Source organism: Geospiza fortis, unplaced genomic scaffold (assembly GCF_000277835.1).
Source record: "Geospiza fortis unplaced genomic scaffold, GeoFor_1.0 scaffold16, whole genome shotgun sequence".
In the NCBI taxonomy this organism is placed as follows: Eukaryota; Metazoa; Chordata; class Aves; order Passeriformes; family Thraupidae; genus Geospiza; species Geospiza fortis.
In genome coordinates, this window is record NW_005054302.1 from 272355 (window position 1) to 284805 (window position 12451).

The 12451-nt window shown below is 41.7% G+C and overlaps 1 protein-coding gene across 1 annotated transcript in view; it reads right to left on the reverse strand.

The window, feature by feature from the left end:
- MTUS2 (microtubule associated scaffold protein 2) overlaps positions 1-12451 on the reverse strand; it is a 256506-nt gene that overhangs the window by 63720 nt on the left and 180335 nt on the right. The window lies entirely within an intron of this gene.

The following is a 12451-nucleotide window of genomic DNA, read 5'->3' on the forward strand; positions in this document are numbered from 1 at the left end:
TGTTGTTTTTACCTATCTGTCTACAAGGCCTAGGAGGAGCAAAAGATTACAGCAGATCTGGACTTAAACATTTGCAGAAGAATGAATATTTTTTTTGAAAAAACTAGCGGAGATGGTGCAAGAAATGCAAAGGATGTCAGAAAAGGCCTATGATTTTTATTTCAATTGTTTTACAAAGATACAATATAATATTGGTTAGGTACTGCCTGCAGGAAAATGATAGCATTATCTTAATAATTGGCGCATCCAAGTCTCCAATATTTTTAAGACATAGGCTTCTTGAAAGTGTGCAAGTAAAAAAGAGATTTCATTTTTGCCTTTATTACTGAAAATCTACTAGAGGAAAAAAAACATGTTGGAAAAGAAAATCCTCTTTCTGATAAAGAAAGAATATCCCTTTTTGAAAAAACAGCTTGAAGTCTTGCTGTGTCTTTGAGGCTGCTTGCATATACATCTTAATTTAAAATGTGTATCTACAGTATAAATGGACTTCTACAAACAAATGTGACCTTTCCCAAGCCACACTAAAAACTCAAAACAGTGTAGTGTACTCTACACAGGAACAAAAAGACCTGAAGCATTTGTCACCTTTACACATCTCTGCACATAACAAACAACCCCTCAGCACCTCAGGTTGGCGTTTAATATCCAAACCGCATGCATTTTTCACCTGTGTAACAAACATTTAAGTTTATGTGCTGAATTAACGGTGACAAAACACTGCTGACTTCCATAAAGTCACAACAACAGAAAATGTGGCCCAACCTAGCCCCATCTCCTCTGCAGCCGTGCGTGAGGGCATCTCTTCTGCCAGGTGCCCAGGGGATGCTGCAGCATGTGTGTGTCCACCTCAGGCTGTCTGCACCACACCCCTGAAGCTATTCCTGAAGTGGTCTCATATATATGCTTACTCTGTCAGCTCGGGTAACACCACTTGTAGAAATCTTTTTTCTTTCTTCAGCTATTTTTTAAATAAGGTTCCATTGCAGAAGCACTAATCTTGAAGAGTAAATTATTCTTATTATTTGCAGAGAAGTAGAGTTCAAGTGTTCTTTAATGGAAACCCTTTATTCTCAATTTCTACATTCATTCACTGCCCTACAGCGAGGAGTGAGGGAAGAAGTGTGAGGCTCAGAGGGAGCAGGTGTTCCCTACAGAGCCTGGGGAAGACCATGGGGAATTCCAGAAGGAATTTCCCTGCAGCTTGTGGGGAGGACCCTGATGGAGCAGGTATTCACAATCCACACTGGCACAGGTGGACATGGCCCAAAGGAAGCTGCATCCATGGAGAGCCCTCACAGGAGCAGGGCCCTGGAAGAAGCTGTGGGCCTGGACATGAGAACCATGCCAGAGCAGGTTTATCCTGAGGGACAGCAGCCCTGGGTAAAGACCCATGCAGGAGCAGGAAGAAGTGTGAGATGAAAGAAATGGCAGAGAGGAACTGTAATGGACTGACTGCAACCCCCATTCTCCTCTCACTGTGCTGCTCAGTGGGGATATGGGATGGAGGAGGTAGAGGACTGGGAAGGGAGAAGTGAAGCTGAGACTGTAAAGAAGTGGTGGGGGAAAGCTAATTTAGTTTTTTGCTTTGTTTCACACCTTTCAACTCTATTTGAATTGTTAACACATTAAATAATCTTTTCCAAGTCAATTATTTTCTGCCTGTGACAGCAGTTGCTAAGTGATCTCCATGTCTTCATCTCTACCTGTGGCCTTATTCACCTTATTTTCTTTCCTGTCCTGCACAGGAGGCGAGACAGCGAGACAGCAGCAGGGTGGGTGCCGGGCAGCCAGCTAAGGCACAACAGCAACATCAGGACAGCCAGGACTTGCTGAGATAAGGTCAGTGTTTCTCTTAAGAGACATTGTCTCTCACTTTGCTCTTCACTCATAGATGGAGACTGGAAAGAGACAGTGGGATACAACACACGGGTGTATAATATGCCCCAAAAAGCAAATGTTTGCTGCTTCCATGGATGTCACTAAGGCAGCCTCTGGTTCCCCAGGAGCAGAGGTAGGAGAGTTTCACCTTGCTACACATAGATTCCAGAGCTCAAAGAGGACTCAAAGAAGAATTAAATTAAGGACCTAGGAGAATACATATTTCTCATGATCTAGGAAGAAGATAAAGTTTTTCATTTACTTCAAGGAATCAACTTATAGGAAAATCAGAAAGATTATTCATCAGACGGTCCATCTGTTAGTCCCTCATGAAATAATGCCTCCCACTATTATCTGCAGCAGGTGAATCAGTTGCATCTGCCCTTCCATGACACCACATCTTATTTTCCAGTAAAAGCCTGTACAAAAACAACAGATGTGCAGTGGGTGAACAGTTTCCAGGTGACCACATCCTTTGCTGTATTGTAACTCTTCCCTCCTACTCTGGCATTCTGTCCAAACCAGGGGAGACTCTGCTTGCCTTTGAAGCACCTGGTGAGTTGTTTGGGGGCTGCTACATAAAAGGCCCTGCATTTTTTGCAGATTCTATGCTCTATGAGGAGCAGCACTGCTGACTTTGCAGTAGAGTGTTTAACAGGCTATTAACAATCTGCTGGGGCTGAAGGCCTTCAGCCTCTCTTTTATCATCCCCTCACTATGAGCCCCAAGGAATCCTACTCTTCTGCTTCTGAGAAAAATATATATTGAAAAGAAGAACATTCCTTTGAAGACTTGCAGTTACTTTGGAAAGTCCCAGCTGCAGCCACTCTTCCCCTACACTTGTTTGCCAGTAGACATGGAGAAATTAGGTCTGGGAACATATTGTAGGCTGCATGTTTGAAGAAAACCATGACCAAAATCCCACTGGCTCCTAGATGTCTTTGAACCACTGTTTCTCAGGATCTGTCACCACTCTTTTTACCATCTGACTGCAGCTCATTTCAGGGGCTCCTCACCCTCAGAAAAGGAAGACTCTTTTGTACGTGTCACTACGAGTTTGTGCCTCTTGTAGGTGTTCCTCTTCTGAAATTATTTACAAATTTCATAAAAAAGGATAGAAATACCATATGATAATACATATAACTGTAAAACTAGCAGGAACGTGAATGGGGAGAATTCTGCATTTGATGAGAAATTAATTAGGCCATGTTGTGTGGCAGGTCTTGATCTGAGAGGAGACAATGACAGGACAGGCTGTGTGCTGGAGCCCCACAGCTACAGATTTCCCTGTCTGAAGTCAAGGGCAATAAAGTCTCCTTTTGCTGGAGAATTTGCATCCTCTCTAGAAAAGCAGCTTGTTTGACAATGCCCACGGGTCTGTGTGTTGCTGACAAACAAACTGCAGAGGAATGTTACAGCATGAGTGCAGCTCCCTGTCCTGTGGGCTGCTACCTGCAGCCTATGACACCCTGAGACATGGAGTGAGTTTCCAGCTCTTCACAGCAGGTCAAGCATTCCCTGTGCTGGCAGGAGGCTTGGAGCTGGTGGCTCCTGCCACAGCTGTAATCACACTCAAGACATTGGGAACGTGCTGGATTGTGCATGTTCACTGAAGGACAAACATTTACCCAGGGTTATAGGAAGGCCTTTCCAGCATAAAGATCCTTGGACACTCCTTGATGCCAAGTTAATGACGATGAAGTTATGCCTAGTTGTTACACCAGTGATCCCTCTTAGCAATTCTAAATCACTTCCCAGTCACAGAACTGAAGAAGTTTTAAAAAAGGATTGGAGCCACTTTCCAAATTCACACAGCAAGGAAACAGCAGAGACAGAGAGTGAGCAGAAAAACCTGATGAAGAATGAGGCTGGAATGACTTTTTTTCACCTGCAAAACACTGGGATGTATTATTCCTCTGGGTTTTACTAGGCTGCACTTCTGTGACCCAGTTTTCAAGCAAAAGTACAAGCATAATGTGAAATTTAAAGTCACTGCCATGGGGAATGATCTGATAAGAAAAGTACCTAAACTGCTGAAAATAATCAGGAGATGCTTAAAACCAAAACCTGCAAGACACACTTTTCACTAACTTGGGATATTTACCCATCCTTCAGTTAATGCCCATTCTTTACTCCTGATTGTCACTTGTGAAGTGGTAAGTAAATTTTATATAATGATTACCAGATATGTAACCTGTCAAACGAGATTTTTATTTCATTACTTTAAGGGTTGCTGTTTTGAAGTCCAGCATGGCATATTTCAATATGAGTTTTCACAGTGTCATTTTCAAGAGACACAATTGAACATTCAGCTCTGTAGCTCAAGCTGAAACAAAGCTATGGACCAAGAGGTACAGTGTGATCATTAGCCCTGAGGGCTAACCATGTTATTAAAATGTTTTGATGGTACATAAGATTACTAGCTGGCTAACTGGTTTTTTTTTGCCTTTGCAGAGAGACAGTGCCTGGTATTTCCTCAGGCCAAATATGCAAGAGATCAGGCACCAGCTCATGACAGGTTTATTTTCCATCTAGAAAAGAAGATGCTTAAGAATTTATGTCCACACAATGCTTAAGCCTAACTTACTTAGCTCAAAGTCTTTCTTCCTACTGCTTTTTTTTTTTTTTGGCTCAGAGAAAGATGTTTGAGCAATAATTCCCTGTAAAATACTTATGTTGTGCCTGATCATATGACTTTATAAAAGCGGATTTTCCAGAAGTCTTTACATTCAAAAATAAAACTCGATTTTTGAATTCAGGTTAATAATTTCCACCAAAATAATGAGCCAAATCTGCAGTGCCTGTCAGCACAGCTTTAGATAGCTTTAGGTCTCTGCACTGCCAATGATTACCTCTGAGGCAGCCCTCTCATTGTTAGGGAGGGAGTTTTGTGCCCTTTGTGCCAATTAATCATTGATGACTGATGACAACTGTGACCAGCTTTTGTACATTAACACACCTGTAAAATATTGCTGCATGTCCATCCCTCTCGCCATGCCCTCCAGTCCTAAAGCCAAGCACCTTTCTCCTGTGTCCCCTGCTGTCAGATGGTTTGGGGTCCCTGGACCTGGCTGTGCAGAAAGCTGTTGGGCACCTGAAGGGTGTGAACCCTGCAAGGTTGACCACCACCAGAAGAGCTGCAAAAGCAGCTCTGTGCAGCTGCACTGGCAGGCTCTTCCATCACCTCCACCTGCCCTGACTGCTTCTGCAAGGGCTGTATCCTGCACTTGCAGCTGATCCAGGCAAGCAAAAGAGAGGTGCTGGTTTTGGCAGGGCAGAGGGAAGCATCGCCTCTTCAGGCTGTGCTTTCCTCACTCAGGTGGCAGCTGAGCTGCCAGGGCAGCCCTGGTAACCCTACTTCCAGCAGGATGCCCTTGTACACATGGCCTTTATTTGAGGCTTGGTCCATCAGGCTGTGTTTACACTGCTAAGCAAAAGCTGGCCAAATATTGTAGGCTGTGTCATCCTCACACTACCCAGGCTGACCACAGCAGCTTTTCCTGAGAGGGTTAGAGCAGACAAAACCATGGCCACAGTGTGAAGGATAGGGTGAGGGATCAGGAGACTGGGCTTAGCCTGGCTTCCAGGTTTCCCTTTCTCACCAGCACAGCTGGAGCTGCAGCCAAGGAGCATCCACTGAGCTGGGCCATGTATGCTCCATGTCACTGGCAAAGGAGGTCATTCAGCTTAGTCTCACTTACATCAAAGTGGGTTTAAGAAAAGTAGAGATGTTTTGCCTCTACCAAGTGGAGTTGAAGCTCCTTCCTTTACATGATTTCCTGATTTGATGACACTGAGTTTTTGAAATCCAGATTAATTTCTGGGGCACAAACATATCTTCAGTGCCCTTCATATATAATAGATAGCAGAAATACACCTTTTGCTGATACACCTCTTTGTACCAATGCTACCTAATTCATTTCACATCACCAAATAAAATATATATTTTAGGATCTGGCTATGTGAATTTCTTACTTGAGTGGAGCCATGTGCTGCTCCCTCCTGAAGTGTTACAAGCCTCATTGGGCAAGGTGAAAATTTCACCACAAAGTAAAATCTCTGTATGTGTTACTGGGAATTGCAGACAATTCGCTGACTATGCCAGACTTTGGAGTCACATAACCCATTTTATTTGGGTTCTGGTGAGATGTTACATCTCTGTCAGGAAAGGTGAGCACTTTATTATGTAATAAAGTCTGTATGTTCATGGTAGCTTTGCCTGCCTCTGGCAGATTCTACAGCTGCTTGGCTAACTGAGAGCTTTTCCATTGGCTGGCTAAAAACCCCTGTGGGACATGGAGTGAAGACAGCATAGTATTTTTCTGATCAATTGCAGTATTTGTCAGAAGAGATAATATGAGTTTTTTATAATTGTGCCAAAGATACCTGAGCTGCACAGACATTTTAAAAGGGGTCTCAGACATCACTGTCTATCTACCTTCTGAAAGAGGAATCTCCTGGCATTACTTGGAGCTGAGCCATCAAAGGTCATTCATGACCAAATCTTCCCTGCAAACCTTCCTAATTCAGTGTATGGCTCTGATCACAGTGACAAGACACATCCCACGTCAGGAATACTCCACTGGAGTGTCTCTTGTGGTACTTGGAGGAGCTGACACAGTAGAATTACATACTGGGGAAATGTTTGCTTCTCTAACTGAGAAGAGAAAAACATACCAGCTGTAAGCTTCTCCTAGACATATGGATTAAAATTTCTAACAGGTCAGATCAGAGTAATCTGATCTTACTCTGTAATTACTGAAAATTTTGACTTAGGCTGAATGTTTTAGGCAAAAGACTACTCTCTATGCCCAGCAAAAAGCATGTGAAGAAAAACAGGAGCACAGATTTACTTCAGGTCTTGTCTGACATAGTCATGCACTGCCTTACACAGGAGACGGATGAATGCAGGTCCAGGGGCCATTTCTCCTCCTCACTGCCCAGCAGCATAGTCCTCTACACCACAAAATTCCCAGGCACTGTAGAGCTCTCAAAGTAACACCAAGCACTGATGGCATTTTTGCCACAGACATATATATGGTTCAATGCCCTCAGCTGCCAGAATGACCCCTGGGATCACCAGGGGATGGCTAAACATTAAAATAACCAGAAAGAAGATGCAGATAACATCCATTTTTTACTACCACTAAAGCACTAATGGCATGATCAGCCTACTTAGGGTGAATTTTCCTGCACAGGAAGATTTTGATGTTCCTGGGTAGTCCTTCGGTCTCAGCACCCACACTTCTAGAAGCACCAGTTTTGTAGTATGACTTGTGCTCATGACCATCTGCTTTCATGGCACTGAGCCTGCTTCTGAACTGGCATACCAAACCCTCTGGGGCACAGGCACCCATGAAAGACAGAATTAGAAGTGACATCTGCTCTGCAAGAGGTTCCTCCTGATGGCAAGAAGTGCCAAATTAGAGCCACATGCCTTATTCTAAGGAGTGACATCTGTTGGCCCTCATAGCATTTTGTCATCAATAAATGCCTCTTCCCCAGAATTGCTGCTTTTAATTTGCTTGAACACTGGCTTGGAGTATTTTGACACTTAAAGGTATATATAATCCTTAGAAAAGTGTTAATGACATTCCAACAGCGATAATGAATATCCACCAGCTTTAGCAATCCATGCTGTTTGGCACAGCTCAGCAGACTAGAAGAGGTTAAGCCACGCTCTAACAATTGTCAGTGCTTAAGGACTGAAGGTAGCATTCAGTCCTGCTCCTTCCCTGCCAAACCCACAACAACATGTGTGCTGTGGTTTACACGGAATTCCGCTAGATCAAAGAGCTGGAACAGGTGTCTGACTCCTTACGTGGCATAATGATGGTTTCAGAGCATGTGACACAGGCTGAGGAGGGGAGATGTCATACTGAAACCTCAAGGATGGAAAAGCCTTAGAGAGTCCCCAGTTAGTCACTAATTAATTGCATTTTATGAGCTCAGGCACAGATCCTCAAAGCTGCTTAGGAATTTAACTCCTATTTCATTTCACATTCAAATTTAACTCACTGTGCTTATTCTTAATCACCATCTCAGCCCTGAAGGAGTTTCAAGCCCACAGATGTCTCCATTTCAGAGTATGAAGGATGCAAGCAGCTGAGCAGAACCTCCCATGAATGCTGAACAGCTCTTTGGTTGGAGGAAAAAGGAGGTGATTGGCACCAAATCTGTGCTTTGGAAACAGGCAGGGAGTTTTCTAAGCTGTTCAGAGCAGCCATTTGCTGTGCTCACATCATGTTCATCCTCTTGGACAACATGCTGTTCAAGAAAAAACAAGTGAACCTGCTTTTCCCAGTTAATTTTCACAACCTCCTGTGTAAGCAATGCACAACACGTACAGTGCTGCTCTGGGCTGACTCCTGTCCAGATCTGTGTTTTGTAGCTATTTTGAATGTCATAGAGGAAAAAAACCCAAATCTATAGCAAAATATAAATCTGGGAAAAATTATTTGTGTAGTCCAGAATTTCAACAGTCAGGAAACATTTTTCAGTGGAAAGATTTCTTTTTTACACATGCACTGGCTCCATTCTATATTTTAAGACTCCAAAAAGAAGTTTGACTTGTAGAATTCTGCTGATGAAATGTCTTCCTCAAAAAACATCTTAACCTGATCAATCCAACTAAGGTGTTTTTTCGAATAAATGTTGTCAGTTATGTGGAGCCTGGGTATAAAACTGCAATTCAAAACCACCAGGAGAGAGAAACACAAGCAAAACAGGCTTCTATTATAAATGGCATTATCCATGGAGAATAAACAGATTTTTTTTTAATGATGTGCCTGTTAAAATTTTTTCTTATCTCATGTTTACTAAAACCAGTGCCTTTAGTTGATGATTTTGGGCAAAATTCAATTATTTTACAACATCCTAATCTTAAAACTCACAATACTAAATGCTGTGACCTAGTAATCCAGCTAAATAAGTTTTACAAAGTGTTTTATCTATGATTATATTTCTATGAACTGGAGTAACCTAAACTAGTTGACCCATAATATTTTGCAGAGATTAGATATTTAATTGAATTTCTTTCACAAAATGAAAGCTCTTTAAAATATATAATATTAAAATTCTGTTGAAAACCACAGAGGTTATACACATTAGGTAGGTTCTTTAAAAATGGCAGTGACTTTATAGAATAAGTAATTTAACTCTTCTAGTTGGTAAAGTATTAAAACTTTTGTTAATTTGATCCTTTTACAGGTTTTTTTCAACTTCATACTTGAATGTATCTGACTGGCAGTAGCAGAATCAAACTGAGTGGCTTCTCTTCATTACAATAAATGCTACTGATAAGAAATAAAATGTCAGACCATTTCACTGGAGCATGCACAATTGATTTCCACAGGCACAGCCAGAGCACCTACCAGAGTACTGTGGATTGCTCCCCGAGTCTTTCCAAAGGCAAGTACACACACGGTCTGTGCAACAAACAGGAGGAACTGGAATTTTGTGACCACTCTGAGGTTTATGATGGGATAGGAATTACAGAAACTTGGTGGGAAAATTCTCAGGACTAGGAAACCACAGTGGATAGCTACAAACTCAGAATGATGTAAAGGGAAGAAGAGGACATGGAGCTGCATTTTCTATAAAAGAGAAAGTGAGCCATTGAATACTCCAGAGTCTCCAGCTCTGGTCCCCTAGATCAAAACCAAAATGGAATAAATGGAGAAGTTTCACAGGAGGTCCATGAAAATGATCAAGGGCTCTAGAATCTGCCCTGTGAGGAGAGACTGAAGGAGTTAGCTCTTATCTGCTTTGGAAGGGAAAGCTCAGGGGGGACCCAATCACAGTATTCCAGTACTTGAAAGGCTCCTACAACAGGACAGAGGCTCTCACTTCACAAAGAACCACATGGAAGCAACAAGAAGGTCCAAGCTGCACTGGGAGAGGTTTCATCTCAACCAAAGGAGCAAATTTTTTACACTAAGATAAATCAGTGCCTAGCACAACCTCCCCAGCGATGTGGTAAGAGTCCCCATCACTAAAGTTTTTTAAGATGTGACTGGACAGGATGCTAGGTAATCCCATCTAGGCTCCCATTTCTACAGAATGTTGGACCAGATGATCTACAGCTTTCCTTCCAACACAGCCTATTCTGTAATTCTATGAAAAGGGAATAATCAACAAAGACCCCCAAATTCCAGTTCCAGGATTAAAGTAAGGACTATACACCACTATTTGGTCTGACAGTTTAAATATAAATTATGGTATTATAATACCATTTATGCTCTAGATATGTATTTCTTACTGAGTTTGTGAATGTGAAAGATACCAGTCTTATTACTCAGCAAATCTACTCTTCAGAGGGCAAACAGAGCCTGGGCAGCCAGGCACGAAATTCCCTGTCTGACTGCAGCACCCCAGTGATCTTGCCACATGCTCTGGCACCAGGGAGCCTTCTCTGAGTGGCTTTTGTGGGCAGGTGCCATGTTTTCCCATGTCATCATGGTATCATTGAAATTAAACAAGTTATAAAAAAGTAATGAATCTCTTCCTGGTCTTCTGCATCAGTGTGCAAGTTGCTGCCAGGCTGGATCCATGACTGCAACATCCATTTTGGCACAATATAGTACTGTGTGGATTGGTCCTGGCCTGGCTGGGACACCTGACAACACTCCTTTATTGGACAAGATCATGCCTCCAAATCCACTGCTTTTGAAAAGCAAGGTCCTGATGTTATGAAGAGAAATAATTACCTGTACCCTCGCCACTGGTCTTTTTCTTAAACAGGACCTTTGAAGATAAATTCACTTGCCCATATCTGGCATGTGGAAATGGAACCGCAGGATTAATGAGAAATACCCTATTAACTTCAGATCCATATGAATCGTTCTGTATTTAAGACTTGTAAGGGACTACTTAGATGAAAGATTTTTAATCATACGTGTAATATAAGGGTTATTGAGTAAAGACAATTTCCTGTTTTGTACCATTTTAAATCCAAGTATTTTTTCAAGACAACTGGAATTATCAACAGGATCAGGAACAGGTTTGTGTATGTGGTGAGTGGGTATAGATGTGAATGAATGAAAATTATTTTAAAGAGACATAAGGTACAGCATTTTATACCAACACAAATAATATCCTTTTGTATATCAAGCACATTTAATTAACTTTGCATATATAGTACAAGTGAAGAAATATTAAACCAAAGTGTTGTCTACTGGAAGATTGTAATTCAAGTGATTTCCATAGTACTTCAGTTTTAGGGAAAGGCCTCCAAAGCCCTGTACTCTGCAGGAGGAGTTGGATAGCTCTTAAACCTGCTAAAAAATGGCAGAGGCCTCAGGAGAGTCTAAGTAGTAGATCTTCCTTTGAGTTGTTTTGCTGGTTCTGCAGAGTTTCCTTCTCCTCTATCACAGCAGAATCTGACAGGACCTCACAGGGCCCTTGGTGCTTCTCTTATATTCCTGAATCCTGAAGGCAAGTGGTTATGTAAAAATCTCAGTTGGTATTAGTGTAAAAGAATTACACTAATATCAATAATGAAATAATTACACTATGATTCTATTTTTTTTACCTCCTTCTTCAGCACTTATATGTAGCCTGAGACCATCTCCAAGATCTTCCTTTTAAAGAAATATCCTGGGTTTTTCTGAAATGGCATGAGCCGTGATATCATGCCACACTAACGTGATGACATGGACGTAAAAGGTGCCTTTGCTCTAAGGAATGCTCAAAAAGCTCCTCCTCCTCTCAGTTAAACATGAACACTTATCTCAGGACACCTGAGTCCTAGTCCCTGACATTTAGACATGGGGTGGTGGTAGAGCTTTAGAGCACTGATACTGAAGACAAAGAAGAAGGCTCTTGGAGGAGATAGAAGAGTTTTACTGTTCTGCAGAAAGGCCAATTTTGGTTAAAACTCCATGTATATTACTTGTAAACTTCTTAGGGTCTGGGAAACAAGACAATGCACCAAGCCCATCTGTCTCCTTCCAAATTTCCAAAGTCTCACAGATGAAGGAGGGAGTGGAAGATACAGATGAGGCACTTTGCAGAAAGGATATTATTCTTTACTACATCAAAATTAGAAAATAGGGCAAGAACTTATGGAGAACAGCCCTAAGGAGAAAGATTTGGGGGTCCTGGTGGACAAAAATTATTGTCTGAGAGCAAGAAACACTACTAGCCCCACAAGACACACATGGAGATAATATCTTATATTACAGACCATACATCTCCTAGTGAAGGATAGCCATTATTAGAAATTAAGATCCACTCCACCAGAATCCCAGCCTCAAAAACAGTCAGTGGCTTCTCAGTAGCTCGGAAAAAAAGCAAACAGCTTCATCTTTTATGAGTAGTAACAAATTCTTCTTCTGGTTTTACATGGCACAGTTTCATGAATTCCTTTGGAGTTTGTTTTCATTTTGTTTTCTTGTTTATACAGTGAAAAGACAATGAAAAGCCTGAAAAACAATAAGGACTTTTTGAGATTAATCAACACATCAGATATCTCTGGTTTCTCTGGAAGGGCTGTGATTTTCTTTAAATCCATAATGAAATTTTAACTGCTACACACCAGACAGCATTCTTATTTTCTTTGTATTCTCTA